This window comes from Pocillopora verrucosa, chromosome 6 (genome assembly GCF_036669915.1).
Source record: "Pocillopora verrucosa isolate sample1 chromosome 6, ASM3666991v2, whole genome shotgun sequence".
In the NCBI taxonomy this organism is placed as follows: Eukaryota; Metazoa; Cnidaria; class Anthozoa; order Scleractinia; family Pocilloporidae; genus Pocillopora; species Pocillopora verrucosa.
Genome location: NC_089317.1, coordinates 11150433 through 11169186, shown reverse-complemented (window position 1 = coordinate 11169186; position 18754 = coordinate 11150433). Strand labels below are relative to the sequence as shown.

At 37.5% G+C, this 18754-nt stretch overlaps 1 pseudogene; it reads right to left on the bottom strand.

The window, feature by feature from the left end:
- Nucleotides 1–13294: 13294 nt before the first annotated feature.
- Nucleotides 13295–15822, bottom strand: LOC131783820 (uncharacterized; annotated as a pseudogene).
- Nucleotides 15823–18754: the final 2932 nt, after the last annotated feature.

Below are 18754 nucleotides of genomic sequence, written 5' to 3'. Positions count from 1 at the left end.
ATCGTTCGCCTTGATGGTATCAAAATCAGCTGCGGAGATCTCGTGAGCCTCACCCCGAACAGTGCAGACGTCGTCTTCATTGTCCTGGAGCTCTACCAAGACGAGTCCGGCTTAGAGGTTCTTATTAATGCTCAGAAGTGCCAGCTGTCAGATGGTGTCGCCGTTCGCCCGCTAGCAAACTTCAGGTTGACCTGCCCGGCATCCGCGGTACACACACTTTAGGACACTAGAGTTTCGTCTCAGTTAAAGAAAGAGGTCCTAGAAGTCCGACAAGGAGCCATCCTGCGGCTGTCCCAGTCCCTGCAGCTACACATGGCCAACCGCGCCTATCAGCTTCAAGTTCGGTGGTACGACTTGGCAGCCAAGCTTCGCTGCGAGATCTACAGAGGAATGTCTTCCAAGGCAGCTCGCACCTTCGTCATCAAAATGGGCCCAGCTGATCTCCGCCACGATCTTGAATTACTTGGGTTAGCGGTTGAAAACAATTTCAAGGTGGAGAAATCGAAGAATCGACTCGACGATCTCGATCCCCTGCTTGGTGAAAAATGGGACGTTAAGCTTAAACAAGACGACCGCTACTTCTACGCAACCTTCGCAGAGTTTGCCCTGGACCTGCTGTTGCGATCCCTCCTCGTGAAGATTAAGTTCGCAGAGTCCACCAGTTCGTTTCGCCAACACAGCTACAGCCAAGACACTGCTGCTGATTGTTGCTGATTGATGAGCAATTGATAAATTATCTTAGTTTGCCTCACAAACGGGTTTTTTAAAAGCCACCAAATGCAATAAAAGTCATGACCAACCGAACAAAACATTTACCCTCTCTCTAAAGTGCCAACATCATCGCCAATCAAAAAAGCAAAACAGAACACGCTTGATAATTTCCATTTCTCCAAAGTCCGTGACTGACTGTACGAAGCATATTAGTTTGTTCGTATTACGAGGAATTGCAATCAATGTCCGCAGTGTTGTTTAACTTATTGACACAACCTTTGAACAAAAAAAAAATGTTTTTTGTTTTTCTTACATCTCCAACCATCGTTTTGCTTTTTGAGACGATTTAAGCTATCCTATTTACAGTTCGGTTATCATTAATTCTCATACTAGCGAAAGTTTTATAAGCCTTTTCCCTGAGCTGTTCTCTGACTTGTTTCCCTGACTAATTATTTTGTAAAGGTGTTACAAATTGTGGAAAATAGTTGGGTTGAAATATAATACAACTACTTGCCAGTAGGTAGTCAAATGAAAACTTTTTACACATCAATAAAATTTATTGTTGTGTTTCATGTTAACATGTTGCAATAACTCTACCTTCCAGTAAATTCGACTATTTGCAAACATGAGAAAATACCATCTAAAACTTTTCAACCCATTTAATATAGCCAATAACAACATCAACTCAACTTTAAAACTAAAGAGAAAACTTGACTGATGTTTGGAATTGGTTGCCGTGATGTAAAAATGAAATCCAGGTATTATCTTCTTCTTAATCATGGCATTTTAGAAACATGCTAGACAAATTTCGTTAGCTAGAGTTGCTAAGATCATGGGCAGTTGGCTTGAAGAAACCTACATTATAAGTAGTTACAGCAGAGGTTACCGAATAAAATAACAGAAAGAATCTCAAAAAGACGCCGTGTATTTCCAGCCAGAGGACAATCATGAGACAATAATAGCCAAAACAGGAAAAGTTTAAAGAATTTATAGGTTCAAACACGAGTTGAAAATGACTTTCGAGCGAAAGGCCATTTTAACGTATTCTGCGAAAATAAGTTGCCTGTTTTCAATTTTCGAGAAACTTTAGACGCAAAGAAAATCAGTTTTTCCGATCGCGGCTCTCGTGTGTAACTTCCAGTAGTATTCTTCAAGCAATAAAGTGTTGAAAGAACTGTTCTGTTTATCAAATAGGCGTTGCCTCTTCTTGATAGATAAATGATAATGATAAAAATCGTGATTGACATTAATTCTATTGATTGATTTAAAAGCGTTAGATTATTATGTTTCAGGTCAGTTTTTTTTACCGGAATCGAAGTGAGAAAGAAGTTGTTTTGTTGTCATTTTTTCTGTCTCTAAATCCGCTTACCTGGAGAATCTGCTAACCTATAAAGTGAGACTGTTACAACGACCCGCCACAGAAGTAGGTTTTACATGGAAGTTTTTTAATTTAGCTACGAGATTAAGACTTGATTTGTGTTTGTTCTGATTGCGAGTTATAAATGTATTTCTTTTAGATCGAATAATTAATAAAGCTTGGCTTGATATTATGCGGTTTGTGGTGGTCATTTGATCTAACCAGTTCCGATAATGGAAACAAGGACATCAATTCAAGAACAGCTCAGTTCATCTTCTTTCGCGTGTTAAAGCTTTTGTAACTTTCCATATAAAAATATTATTTTGTAAAGGATAAGAAACATGATAAGCTTATTATTATTATTATTATTATTTATCTTTTGAACCAAATGCTGTAAAATTAGTGTGAAGCAGATTGATGGTAATGTCGTTTTGCGACCTAGCGACCGCATTTATTCCTGTAAACACTCAACTTTCATGACATAAAACAAAGGGGACGCCAAGATATGTTTGGGACGTTGGATATGTTGTGATTCATAATGGTACTGGGACTGAATGGAGTCCAATTCGGCCTATGATCATACAAGTCTTAAACAAAATCGGACGAGCGCGAAGCATGATGACGAATATGATTACAGACAGAATTGGACAACAAGAAATCCTGTCACCAATTAATCATAACCATTTCAATTTCCGAAAAAAGCAAGTAAATCAAAAGCAAATATCTCCAGTGGAGACAACGTCTTTTGTTTAAAATTCCTCCATTTTGGAAATTCCCCAGTTTTTCTTGGGATAAGTGGTTGTTGCTATGGTTATTGTGATCATTTCTGTGATTGGTGGATTAGCTGAGTGGACTTAGTATGATTGACTGCTTCAACTGTCCGATTACAGGTGTTCGATTACATCCAACTGTACGATGGAGACTAGATGCTGTTCTTTAAATACAGCAAATTGAAATATCTCCTACGGTACAGCGGTGATTTTTACCCTATGTTCTTGTTTGCGAGATTCCTAGACTTTACTTTAGTGAACTTATTGCTTATTAATTTTTAATGTTCCTGCTATTCATAACAAAAGAAGGCTAATGCAAATGGTCCTCGCAGCCTAATTAAGGCTTCGTAGCGGTGCTTGAAGAAGGTCTATCAAAGAAACGATTACAAAAAAATTTTAATACTTAAATTATTTAAAAGATGATGACAAACAACCGGTAGCGTGGCCAATTTCTTTCCTTCCATTACAAGGAGTCACATTATCCAATTTCACTCGGATACTGAGATAAATGGGTAAATCGTATTTTAGGGCAAAGGTTTTTCAGGAAAAATGTTTAGCCTAGCGCGAATTATAATTTTCATCAGTGATATATATAAATGGCATTGGAAGACGATTGAAAACCCACTCACGTCTAGCAACCGACCAACCGACTATAAAAAAGGCGCTACAAACTACAGAAACACAAGGGCCATTTAAACAGCGCTCGATGTTCAGAATGCGTTTTTGAGGGGTCTTCTGATTTTTATTTTTGCCGCAAAAGCAAAATTTTCCAGCATGATAGTCAAAACGGCCTTTCGCTCGAAACGCGGCACATGGAGAGAATTCTCCGACGTATATAATTAGTAATTAAATCAGACATAGTTTGAAGCTACACTGGTTTGCAGATTTAATGAATGTAACCGAAGAAGTTACAATTCATAGACCCAACGTTTCGACACTCCTGTCTAGTGCCTTCATCAGGGGTGATCTAAACGCTGCAACAAGAGGTCCTTTTATATGATCACTAATTAGCGGCCTTTTTTCTGACGAGGTGTAAATAGGCGTCAGGAAGCAGACCGCCATCGTCACGATTTAAAGGAGCGTGGGCGGAGTTAATGTGCCAAGCCTCCAAACAAAGGCGCTGGTGGTAACGCCGATTAGTAGTGATAATTTTAGAATTATCCCACCCAATTGTATGGTTGGTTAGGCAAGTATGCTCCGATCAAGCTGAATTTTCCTTTTTGCAAAGAAAAACCGCTTTTAGATCACCCCTGATGAAGGCACTAGACAGGAGTGTCGAAACGTTGGGTCTATGAATTGTAACTTCTTCGGTTACATTCATTAAATCTGCAAACCAGTGTAGCTTCAAACTATGTCTGATTGTCCACCTGGTTGCCGTGTGAACTTTAATATATAGTAATTAAATGTTTAGGACTGAATTGAATTATCGTGAAATTCCCAAAAGTCGTGACTCGAACTGCATTCAAGTGTTGGGTTATTTAATTACACTGTAATTGGCCATGAATTCAAATAGGGGTCTTAGTTTTGGAGTGTTTTTCAAGAGCGAAAATCTAGATCCTGAACCAGTCCTTCGAGGGGTCTTAGGTCTTAAGCCCGGTACTCACTAGCGACTCAAGCATAAGCATAAGCATAAGCATAGGAAACTTATGCGCTAGTGAGGACAACCGCGACATAAGCATAAACATAAGCATAAGAATATCAAAACCTTGCGTTCCTCTTACGCTTAGGCTTATGCTTATGTCGTTGTCATTTCTAGTGAGGACACGGTTAGCAAAATCATAGGCATAAGCACAAGACTACTAGCCAATCACTAAACACTGGGTCCCAGACCGCTCCCTCGGGAAACAAATGGCGGGCAATGCAACAGTACTAACGACTAAATACAGGAATGGCTCCGACCTGTGATTGGATGATAAAAATAGTAAAAGTTAATAACTTATATGTTAACTCATTGCTCGTGAGTATGGTTAACCGCATGTCTCGAAGCGGAACAATGAAATATCAATGTGAAAACACCGATGAGTCACACAAGAAATGGCTACTTACATAATGAAGAGAAGGCAGAGTCTAGCTTGTTCAGCGAGGTCATTCAGCGACTCAGGTTAATTAAGGCCTGGGTCACCCTGTCTTTAACCCATATTTTCACAAAATTGAGAATAACTTAGCTAGATGGGGCTAAGGGATTTGCGAGGGATTTTTCTCATACTTGGCAGAAATGTGTATCACTACCATCTCTCTCGGACTGAATTGTGGCAGCGTAATATGATACTCTCAACAGCCAAAAACAGCGTTCGACGGTGACAGTCAGGAAGTCTTGGCGGTCGAGAGTTATACCTACGTCAAGAAATCCAAAGCAATTTACAGCTCTTTCCGAAAGATGAACTCAAAAGCCAGGGCCCAGTACCAAGACACGTTTTCAATGGTAAACTGGAAAGCTCTTAATACAGCGCAGAAGAAACAGCACACACTGTCAAATTGTGGAGGTTTTCAAGTGCACTATTATGCCATCCATAATTTTTTCCCTAGTGGAGAAACTTTCAAAACCCGAAAACTTTTAAAAGAGGCCCTTATTGAAAGTGGGGTGAAGACACAAAGTAAAGTGAAACCAACGCAAAAAGCCATTAAAACTGCTGTAAAACACATTTATTCAAAAGTGAATGGCCACTTTGAGAAAATATTTAAAATAAGCCTTGCTGAAGCACAAACAAAAGTGAAGGAACTTCAGCTCCAAAAAAGGAAAGACGCAATTAAGAAAAAGCGGCAGCGTCGAGGGAGAGCACGCCAAGAAAAAAATAAAATTCAATGCTAATGTCTAGTCCATCTGGAGGAGGAGTAATGTTTCTACTTACTTTGTAGTAATTTGCATGCCAAACAATGAGATCAACAATCTTCACCTTTACTTGTGTTGCAATCTAGCATTTATTTAAGCACACTCTCTATAATATATTTGCCTTCATTTTCCAGTTTTTTAAAAGGAATGCAAGTACCAAATAATCCTCTGTAAACTTAATCAATCATACTGAACTTCTTCCAACCAATGAAGAGAATATAATAATGGGAGAAGGATCCTATGGTCGATGCCTTCTGAGACAGTACACACGATTTGATGTAAAAGTTGTGGAAAAACAGTCTCTGATGCAGGACACCACAGAGATAATGAAGGAGGCTCACATTATGCAGGCACTCGCACATAACAATATCCCAACCATAATAGGTATGCAGCTTCAAAAGCAGCCCATTTCCTTAATAATGGAGTTTAAAGGGGAAGAAAATACATCTGTAACAATAAGCAAACTATTGTCTTGTCAGAAAAACAGTGCAACAATACAGAATGTGCAAAGCTCACTCATAACAAATGACTGGTTAATTATTTCACATGATTTGACAGAAGCCCTTTCACATATTCACACAAAAGGCTTTCTTCACTGTGATTTGAAGGCTAATAATTTTCTTGTGAGTAACAAACATGGCTACATCATCGATTTTGGAAAAGCTTGTGACAGCTCCTTTCCTCCTGTAAAGAATTAATGAAGCCAGTGATATTTTTTCCCTTTAGTTGGTAAAATTCTGTTCAAAGTAGGTGTTAAGCAAAACATTCCACTTTTGGTTTCCATGGCTCAAGAATGTTTGGATGCCAGCCCTGTAAGAAGAGCAACAACAACAGGCATTATGGCAACACTGGCTTTCATAATATCTCACTAAATACTATAAACTTAAGCAGGGGTTTCACGGGCCTGACACTGGGCAAATTGACTGGCTGGGAACATAATTTTTCCTGCATATTGTGACTGACATAAATCAGAATCAAAACATATTTTGCCTGCTTCCTTGTACATTTCCCATCACCTCAAAATCTTAATGAAACCTCTGCTTAAGAAAGTAATAATTAACACTCTAACCAGGTAAAGTGACCCTAGCCATGTCACAGCAGGAGTCTTTTTATTGGGCTTTGCAAGGTTAAAATTATAATGTATGTGCATGTCTTTAGCAAGTTTATGTGTGCTCTTGGTCTAAACTAATTTTGTACTTCTGCTTTACCAATTGTGAATGAATGTTAGAGGGACATTTTTAATAATGCACAGATAAGGTGCTCTAGGGTCCATCAGGTACAAATTACTTCATAGGTCATACTCATCTCTATAATTTTACATCGCTGCTACATAACATACATGTACCAATTTATTTCCCAATTCCTGCCAATTATTGATCTATGAAATTGAATTTAGGCAAGCAACTGGCAGATCAAACTTAAAATTATAAACCAGAGTTTTAACCAGTTAGGCCACCATAGCCTTCTAACAGGAATATTGACTTAGAAGAGCAACAAAAAAAGCAAGAAATACAATTTTAAAATTTTCCTTTCTGACTTTGTAAAAAGGGCAACCTATCCTGCTCTTAAGATAGCACATCTTTTATGAGTAGGGCTGAGAAGATGACACATCTTATACCAGTTTGTGTTTACTCTTGTCACAAAAAAAAACAGTGCCCCACTTGGGGCAAGTGAGTAAGCACTGGTAATTAATCATGTCTTATCAATAAAGAGAGAAGGCTATGGTCAAAATTATATGCATGTATCAAAACTTTTGTGATGCATTTGAATTAAAAGATACTCCACTGGTGTAGTGGGTAGAATATTTACATTCAAATAGACACATATATCAATTACAAGTCCATCATTGACAATGATTGTTGCAATTATTACCGGTCAAAACTTAAAAACCAAACTGTTGACTATAATTGAAACTGATATAACATGATTTAAAAACCAAAAAAATGCCTCATAAATAACACCATTAACATGCTTGTAATAAATTAGTTGTGTGGAATAACTGGAAGGACCTCTTCAAGAAAACAAATAGGGATAACAGTAAATAAAACTGGTTTTAATCAAGTAGATTCCCTTTGGAATCTGCAAGGGCTGGCTGGTTTTCTGTGTGAGTAATTAAAATTATTATTATTATATATTTATAGCAATTCAGTAAGGGACCTCGGAATAAACTAACACACATTAGTACAGCTTTTTTCCTCCTAGTTTTCAAAGGACAATTTATGACAAGACAATCTACATCTTACATGTCAGCAATTAAACTTACCTAACAACTGCTTTGGGGGATTATGTTTGTCAGTAAATTCATCTGCTTCTTGGAGAAATTGTTTCCAAAGCATTCAAAAGCCTCAATTTTGATAAACACCATAAGTTTACACATCACGATGTGATAGAGGATTTATCAAGCTAAATGTAATTTCAAAATTGAATGGTATATCCACAATGAAACTTTTTTCTATGCATTTGTTACAAAACATAGTACTTTTTTCTATGCAAAAGTTACAAACATTGTAAAACGCTATTGAGCTCTAGAAATGAGCGCTATATTATAAATTCATGTTGCATTGTATTTGTAGTGAAATCAATGAACATGTTGAGAGCGGTGTTTAGAAGTCTTCGTAGGTTCAAAAGGGTTCTCTTTGGCTTTAAGATAGCGATATCATGCCATTTTTTGAGGAAATGAAGATAGCAAAGAAAATGTTATTACCTTCTTTTGATGTCCTCCTCTTGATTGTCGGATTCACCAGCGAAGATGGGAAAACCACTGCAAAGCCGACACTTCAAAATGGCGGATGCCGTTCACGAATTACACGATCTTGATTCCAAGTAACTATGGTTACTCGCGCAGTCCACGCGAATTCCGCGAACCTTGCTGGGGGGCACTGGAGGCGAAAATCATTTTTGACCCAGGCCTTAATTAACCTGAGGATATTCCGGCGATGAAAAAGTCATCCACTGACAAGCTCCGCTGACAAAACTCATTTAGTCAGTTTAGGCAGACGACCAACGACTGGAGCCATTCCTGTATTTCACCGCAGACAGGAATGGCTCCAACTCATGCGTAGATTAATTTTTTTTTCGTTCTGGCTAAATAATTTATACACTGAGATAAAAACTGAAAGAGCGATTTATTAGGTTCTTCTTATGTTGAAGTCTACAGTGCTTGCAAATGAAGCCCTCTTTTATCACTACAGGGCCATGTAATTTCTAAGTTTTAAAATAATGCAGCAACTGCATCTCACGTTTGGAAAATCACGCAATGTTGCGTGACGCTGCGACCGATGTTTTTAATTTACAGTATGCTCTGCTGGAGAAGTATGGCTTGGCCACGATCGAGAGAGTTTTTTTTCGTGGAAAATTGATTTTCTAGGTTATTGTTCACATGAAGGACAAATCCATTCATTGGGCTCTTCATCTGTTTTTGCACAACACGTAAAGGAAGAAAGTCGCGGATTAATTTTGCTTGATAATTTCTAACAACTCCACTAGACCTAAAAAAGGAAGAAGACAAAACAAACCAAAAAAATGTCTTACTTGTCAAACCAGTGGCAGTAGCTCTCGCACTGAATCACGTCGTAGTACCTTGACTGTTTGCAGTGATGGTACAACCAATCTTTGAACAGTTTTCGGCTATAACAAGAAATAGTAAAATGATTTTATAAAACTTGTTCTAAAATTAATGAAGGCTGTTCATCACATGACGCTGTATTGGAACGAGTATACCTTGTTTGCTATTGCATCACACTACCGTTTTAGACAAGGTATTTATACCACTTAAATTTAAGAAAGAATGAGTAAAACATAAGTCACTTTTTCCGTAAAGTACACAAGTCATCTGTGACGATACGTTTTCGCCCCAAACTGGAAAACTGACTCTTCGCGGACGGCACAATAACAACTGGGGGAAATAACTCTGTAGAGACGACTTGGCAGCGAGAACGGAAACTCGTCACGATTTCCTGGTACACGGAGATCTACTTCGAGCGAGCTTATACGGACGTCAAGGATAAGACAATCTTTGGTTCCACAGTACTTTTATTCTAGGTCAGGCCAACAAGCGACATGACCTCTAGCATACTCTAGTTTGTAATCATCAAAGCTGTACAAGGTACTTGCTTAAGAAGTAACTGGTGTGAAGTGCTATTGTTACACAAATCGCAATATTTGAATAAGGACACAAAGGAGCGGAAAAAAGTCTCTTTGAAGTTAAACGAAAACTACTTAAATATTCCATCTGTTTCTACGATGGAAAGAATCTCAAAATAAAAAAGACGGATGCAATAAACTCTAGGCCATTAAAGTAGGAAACCTAGGTGCGATTTTACAGCTCTGATATAGAAAACAATACCTATCTTAATTGCAGTAGCGCAGCTCAGGAAATAAAAAAACGAAAAAGCAATTAAAGGTTTCTGCTTAAAGGTTTTATACAAACTCAAAAAAAACTACTTTATGTATAAACTCAGCTGCTGTCTACCATGAAAACCAATGTTTCCAGAAAGACCGTTAACACTTATATTTACCTAAAAAAACCATGTAATAAATAACAAAAGTGCCGACAAGCAGGTGCATATGATGAAAGCGAGTAACAACAAAAATCTATTCAAAAGCTACTGTGGTTTTTTATGCATTTTTTTAATTTATTATAATGGGAGGACTTGAAATGGTTAAATGTGAAAGTTTACGAATGAATATGTACCGAATAACACACACGGGAAAATCAATGAATTTTCACGTAACACATCCTAACGTAATTTGCCGACTGCCAGGCATCATCTGTAAAAAACCGCTTCAATTTTTCAGAAGAAATTTTCAAATTTTTCACAGCTTTGCCTATTCCTGCTCGTAGGTCCAGCCAAGCCCTTATGGTCATTGGCCCCCGCTATAGCCGTTAACAAAGGCTTATAAATATAGGCGTTTAGTGTTGACTTGTACAACTTCCTGAAGATGCTAACGACAGTTAGACGAAACGCGTCAGAGAATAAAGAAGTTTTAAAACTATTGTTCTACTACTGTTACAGCGCTGCTCACTAGTTTAGTTTTAATTTTTTTTTCAAAAACTGTTTAAAAAATTATTGAAAAATTATTGAAAAAAATTAATAAACGCTTGAGTCAGAGCTATTCCTGTCAGCGGTGAGATACAGGAATGGCTACAGTCTCTGGTCGTCCGCGTGAACTGACTAAATAAATTTAGTCAGCGGAGCTAGTCAGCAGATGACTTTTTCATCGCCGGAGTATCGCTGAACGACTTCGCTGAACAAGCTAGACTGTGCCTTCTCTTCATTATGTAAGTAGCCATTTCTTGTTTGACTCATCGGTGTTTTCTAATTGATATTTCATTGTTCCGCTTCGAGAAATGCGGTTAACCATCCTCACGGGCAAGGAGTTAAGATATAAGTTATTAACTTTTACTATTTTTATCATCCAATCACAGGTCGGAGCCATTCTTGTATTTAGTCGCTTGTGCAACAGTTGATGAAAAACTGGCAGAATCGGTGAGAAAATTCCCGATCCTGTATGACAAATCTCCAAAGATTTCAAAGACAGACACAAGAAGGAAAGAGCATGGGAGGATGTGGCGAAGGAGGTCAGTTTTCCGTCAGGTTATTCATTTATGGATTATTTTCTTTCTCTGCTCAGTTTGGATTTCGTACTGGTAGCGCGTTTGAACATGCTGGACTTCATGTTTTTAATGTTTGTCGAATTAGTTGTTTTGGCGTTTTAATCGCAACCAGTGACTCAGGCGTAAGAGGGAAACGCTCTGGAGTATGGTTTCTCGGCAATGAACGCTTGTAATCAATTTAATTGAAAGAGTCTGAAGGAAGTTCTCCTTTGTTTACGCCATGAGTAATAATCTAAAATGAAGATGACTGACTTTAAATAGGTGTGGAATGCTTATGTGAACGTCGGATAAGCGATTTAATGGCTGATAAATGACCCTTGTAGTTATGAATATGAGGATAATTGTACATTCATTAAGCTTAACTAAACTTAAGATATATAAGAATTCTATTTGCCATATTCACACTGATTTTTTATTGTGGTTTTCCTGGGTGTTTTTTATAATCTTTCTATAACAACCCCTTGATTAGCATGGCTGAAAAATACAAACTCGTTATTCATTTCGTTGTGTCTATTGATATTTTTGTAGTAAAAGAGACAGAAACAGCATTCAGAAATTTAAGAAACAGATACAGTCGAGATAAGAAGAATATCAGGAATGCTACGGTCAGTGGAACAGGAACAGATTCTGTGACAGATGCTGAGAGAGAAACATCAGAATTGTTTCTCTATTTGGAATGGCTTGAGCCATACATACAACCACGAAGAAGTACAAGTAATTGGGTAGTGATCAATGATGATAGTGACCTCACAGCTGATAGCACTGATAAAGATGACGGCTGTGACAGGTCATGAAATTCAGCAGAACCTGACAACAAAGTGATGTTCAAGTCCCAGGTTACTGGTCGTACTAAGTACACGAAGCGTAATAGGGCAAAGGATGATGTTGACAATGCTGCAGACAATTGGAGACAGGCTCAAGGAAAAGCCAACACGACCCCAAAGAGATGAAGAAAGCATTTTTGGTGATTTGATTGCATCTTAACTTCGACAGTTGCCATACCACGAGAGGGTCATGGCCAAAATGGAAATAAGCAATGTGGTCTATTCTCGTTTGTTAAGAAAGAATTCTAACCCTAACCCAGATTATTTAGCGGGTGGATTTCCAACTCACGTCTAAAGAGGTCATGACATGCCACAAGTTTACAGTCAAACAAATGTCAGGGAAACAACACCACCTCCAGCTCCATCTTTTGCATTAGCAGAAATGCAAAGTGGAGATAATCATGTATTTCCCCAAGGATATTTTTTTTCAACAACTTTGACAGTCAGAAAATTGATAAAACATGTTCGTGATAATCAATATCATATTTAAAAGTTGTTGTTGTTAGACTGAGTTCTTCTTTTTAAACGTGTTGCTTTGTAATTGCCACACAGTTGAGAAAACAAGACAATTACTGGTACATCATATGGAACAGTAAATGTTCATTAAAAATTTCTATTTCTTTAGCTCTTATTTATCTGCCTGATATTGTACCTACAGAATTGTATTTAAATGATTTATGGAGCTCATAAGCACATTTGTTTGTTCTGTAAAGTAAGCAAGATCAGTTGTGCTCTCTAATTTGTTGAAGAACGTTTATTGCTATAAACTGTAAAAACATTACATTTTTATTCTTTTTTGCTTGTCACAATCTCTTCAAAGGTAACTTAAAAAAGGTGTGGAAACACGTTTATGGTTTGAGTTTCAACAGATTTTCTTGTTCTCCTAGACTCCTACATATTACCACAAACTGACATATAGTATAAATCAGTCCTCTTTTTCTTAAGCATGCCACAGGAACGACTCTCTACTTGGTAAATAATATCAGGTACCACTTTGCTTTCATTATCCTCGAGGATCTTGAAAGATCTTAAAGGTCATGTAAAGCTTTTCACCAGGGATTCTGGGCCATGTACAAGTATTTTACAGAAAGAGAAAAAACACAATGGTAATGCACAAGTTTCTAACAGACAATGTACCAGTGATCTCAACAGTTGCAAATTCTATGCTTTAGCAAATTTGTCCTTCTAACTAACAATTTGGCCTCTACTTCTTACATGATTCCATTGCCAAGGGAGGGATCCAGAATCAGAAACAAAATATTCCATCAATGCCTCCCGGACTTCAATAGCTGAGTTGGAATATCTTCTACCCCTCAATGGAGCAATGTCAAACAGTGCCCCTCTGCTGTCATTGCGGACAACCTGGTGCCACTCCCCTGGTCTTATATCACCACTTCCATCTTCACTGTCAACAAATCCTGATGGACAGTAGGATGCACTGTTAGTTTCTCTCAGGTAATTATGCAGGCACACAGCTGCTTTGGTAATTTCTTCTGCTGTTTGCACTGAGGCCTGAATTAGACGACTGAAAACACGCCATCTTGCCCTTAAAATGCCGAAAGTATTCTCAATGACGTGTCTAGCTCTTGACAAACGATAATTGAAAATTTGTTGAGCTTCTGAAGCTTTGATCGGCCTAGAAATGAACGTTGTAGCCATGTTTTCAACGCAAAGATATCATCCCCAACAATGAAGTATGGAATTGGTATATCACAATCTTCTACTGGAGCTGGATCTGGAACACCTTGACTATTATTAGCAAAGGCTTTTCCCACATCTGAGTTTTCCAGTACTCCACTATCATTGTTGCTTCCATAGTCTCCAATATTAATGAAGTTGAAAATGTAGTGCGCGTCACAAATGGCCAATAAAACAATGCTGAAAAAACCTTTGTAATTGTGCTATAGAAAACCAATGTTGACTGGGCATTCAATGGCAATGTGTTTACCGTCGATGGCGCCGATGCAATGAGGGAAATTCCACAGTTGCATGAACTCTTCTGCTATGTCCTCCCAGTCATCAGGCAAACTTGGTGCTCTCAAATACTTTTCATTAAGCACCTGCCAAATAGCATGGCAGGTCTCCTTGATAATACTACTGACTGTTTGTCTACCAACACGATAAGAGAATGACATTGACTGTTGACTATTCCCAGATGCTAGGAACCTTAAAGTCAGAGCCAGTCTTTCTGTGGCTGAGACTGGCTCCCTTAATTTGGTAGTATGCTTTGAGATGAGTGGGCTGATATGGTGACATGTGTTTGTATCGGGAAAATAATGATAACAATAAAAATAATAAAATGCTTTTATAGCTCAAACGATCCATTTTTTGTCCGCGGCGCTTTACAAAAATTGTATAGTTAAAGCAAATTTAAAAAAAACAATGATTTTCACAAGTTTGTTGATGCTGTATTGTGCACAATATAGTTTAACAGTAGTCTTAGTCTTCTACCCAGCCTCAAACTTAATAGCTGTTATTTCCTTTAATTGTTTGGTTTTTTTCCTGGGTACATTTAATTTTGTGAAGTTTGCTTCGCAGTAATTTCAAGAACTCAGAACTACCACATCGACTACTTTCCTTATTTAATTCACGGCTTACTGATCTGTTTTCCTTTGCATTAGACTATTACATACGTATTTGGTTTTTAAAGATTTGTAGTGGATATATTAGAGGGAGGTAGACAGGGTACAAATTGATTATTTGGTCTCACAGGAATTTAATTAAACACAAGTAAAATGTAGCTCACTTGAAGTACAGCTCGCGATCACCAAGTCGAAGTTCCCGTACAAGATTGTGAAATTCCCCACATCTTTTGCGATTACGAAAGATTTCTCGAAGCCAAAACCTTTTAGGCCTTACATTACGTCTTTTCTGTCGTCTGCGCCGGCGTAAAGTAACAACAAGCGCAAGAAGCAACAAGAAATCCTCACTAGCGACTAAATGCAGAAATGGCTCCGACCTGTAATTGGATGATAAAAATAGTAAAAGTTAATAAGTTGTATCTTAACTCCTTGCTCGTGAGTATTGTTAACCGCGTGTCTCGAAGCGGAACAATGAAATATCAATGCGAGTGAAACCACCGATGTGTCAAACAAGAAATGGTTACTTACGTAGCGAAGGGAAGGCAGCCTTTCTTGTTCAGCGAGGTCGTTCAGCGATATTCCGGCGATGAAAAAGTCATCTGCTGACTAGCTTCACTGACTAAACTCATTTAGTCAGTTCAGGCGAACGACCAGAGACTGGAGCCTTTCCTGTATTTCACCACTGACAGGAATAACTACGACTCAAACGTTTATTAATTTTTTTAAAAATAATTTTTCAATAATTTTTTAAACGATATGTAAAAAAATTTAAAACTAAACATAGGGCAGAATATTGTGACATTCATTAAATATTCATGATCACCGAAGCGCAAATACGCGCTCTGAAAAGCCCAAAATTAAAAGTAGCGTTGATAAAACTTGCTTTCCTGATTTCAAGAATTAAAAATCTTAAAACCCACGCACGGAATTTTGAAGAGGAATGTTGTATCAACAATTTAAGACTAAAATAAAGAAGATTGAACAAGTGGAAGGAGTATCCTTTTGCACTTGAAAATAAGGAAAAATTGACCTTTTTTTGTATGGAGTCCGTTTTCCAAAGCAAATTTCTGAAAACGTTTACTGAATTTCGACAACCAACGCACGGTTTATGGAAAATTCATCTTTTCTCATCAAGAATCTGCAAAAAGTTTACAAATTGGTCAACGGGAACCACTATCCTTTTCAGTTTGAAAACTGCTGGTTGAATTCGCGTTTGAAAATGGCGCGTCTTGAGCGAGCGAGCTATTGTTTTAAGCCTTCGATTGAATAACAATGGTTACCAAGACTAAATAATAGACCATTCATAAAAACCATTCAGTTGTAAAATTATTCACTATTACCGCGAATTTTAAAAGTAAGTAAAGTAAAGCAGCTGGTTTATTCAAACAGCCGATCATATCGTGCAATGGATAAAGTCATGGAAAACGTCACCTTCAAGTTAATGAGTATTGCCGCGCGTTCATAGCAACCAATAAAAAAAGCTTCTTTCTGGGCTTCCATGAATAGTAATAAGCGTTATGACAGACCTATGCGTCTTCTTGAACTGTAAGTAAATGTCACAAGAACAATAGCCATTCTACGCTATGACTAGTGGGCAGCTCTGTGCGAACAGTAGTTGTAAAACTTCTTTATTCTCTGACGCGGTTTGTCTAACTGTCGTAAACTTCTTTAAGGAGTTTACAAGTTAACACTAAACGCCTATATTTATAAGCCATTGTCAACGGCTATTGCGGAGGCCAATGACCATAAAGGCTTGGCTGGACCTGCGAGCAGGAGTAGGCAAAGTTGTGAAAATGTGAAAATTTCTTTGGAAATTTTTTATGCAAGGTGAGATATATTTTTTGGGAGCTGCTGTTTTAGCTTAAGATTTTCAAATTTAAAAAATTGAAGAGGTTCCCTTGCGAAATGGCTTTTGGAATTCCTAGGAATTCCAAGGATTTTCCTAGGAATTCCTAGGAATTCCTAGGAATAAAGGTGTGAATTTTCACGGTAAATTCGGACTGGGAATTCCTAGGAATTCCCAACCATAACAACTCTGGTTCTAAAAACCTAGAAATTCCTAGAAATTCCCAGAAATTCCAAGTTTATAGCCAACAGGACTTGGAATTCCTAGGAATTCCTAGGAATTCCAACTCAGAGAACCAATGACTTTCCCTGAAAAGCTGTAAATCTAAAAAATTCCTAGGAATTTCTGGGAATTTCTGGGAATTTTTGGGAATTTTTAGGAATGTTTAAGAATTACTGGGAATTTTAAGCAAAAATTTGAGGCTAATGATATAAAATAAATACTTTAAATTAAAAAAACCCAGCTAAAATTCAAGTATTCAATGAAATTTATTTAGAAGCTTAATTAAGGCTTACATGTAAAATATTTTTGATTAATTATTAACATCAATGTGTGGTAATATTAGGATGGAATTTGATTTATTTTTCTTTTCTTGAAAACTTCATACAGATTAATCCTCAATTACAGCTATTCATATAAAATAGTTCTAATCAATCATTAAATTTGGTTTGACACAAATTGTGAATAAAATCTGTTGATTCTTTTCCATAAAATACAATATCTTAAGTTATATTTATATAGTTATATTCTTGGGAGTGAAGGGGCTAATTACAGACAAATAAAATTGATTTTTGATTAAAATCTTGTTGTAACTGTAACAATAAATTAGAATGAAGTTATCCTAAACTGCAAACTTAGCTGCTGTTTGTACTGTTTGTATTTTTTTTCCTGGGCTCACAATGAGTTGGCCTTGAATGAGGTTGTCAACAAGAACCTTGACCATTTTGTATCTGGATTCCTTGACATCTGAATTTGAAAAAAAATAATATATTAAAATATGTATGTTTAAAGCCCAGACCAGGCTTTTAAGATGGCTATGAGGAAAAGGGCATTCATTGGATTCTCAAATTGAGAAATCTCTGTTATATTGAGTGACTTTTATATTGGAGTTAGTACATCTCTCTCATGGATTTTACTAAAAAAGGGCTGAATACATTATTTTGTTTTTACCAAGGAGGGCTTCTTTATGTACTAAAGTTTGTTATGAATCTTGAATGTTCCCAAACGTGACTAGAGGAATCTTGAAACCTTACTGATAGGTTTATTTCATTGTAAAACATAAGCTTAAGAAACCGCGGCATGCAAGTGACCGATTGGATTCTCAGAATTATTCTAGTTTCAGTTGCGCCGAGCGTTATGTAAGCTTAATTCAACCCGCTACATCTATTCTTTTATAAGATTTTGATCACGTAACGAATATCGCAATTTTTACTCACCACAAACTTTCAAAATCGTAGCTTTACAGATGGCCACTCGACCCTTGTTTGTACCAGTCCATATGTCAACTGTTGTCCCTTCTTTTAACTCCACGGCGCCAACGACTTTCTTCTCTTTTACAACACTCACGCTATTCTCGTTTTCCCATTGAACCACAATAAAAGCTATCTTTAGAAATGTTATATTAAGCAAAACAGTTGAGAAAAGCGATCAACCGATGAAAATTACATTCAAAGATGAGCGCCAAATGGTGTCTTCTTTGTTTCCGATCACGGGCATGATCACGTGGATCTTTTAGGACTTGTCATTGGCTAGCAAAGTGAATCCGCTGGCTTGCCGATTGCAGTGTTAAGAGAAGCGCCCAACTTTATTCTGACTTCTCTGCTTCTAGAAGATGGATAGCTTGGTGATATAAATAAAGATGTGAGCTCACTCTATGTAGAAATAATCGAAAAGAATTGATCGTATTACAAATGCACGATTTGTGGCCGAAAGTTGTCGAGGAAACAAAGACTCGAAACTCACTTGAGTTGTGTTAATGGCAAAGGTGAGAAATAACACAAGCCAATCAAAGTTTTGAATGCGACTACAAATCGTCTTTACGCTCATATTTATAAAAGAAGGATACCACATTCGGAAGTATAAGAGATACATAGATGATCCCAGTGAACCAGTACCTAAATCTACAAAGCTTGACCGTAGCAAGCGTTCAGCAACACGTTCCAACACCGCCATCTCGATTCCTCAGTCAGTCGTTTCCACTAAACTTAAAGCAGTATT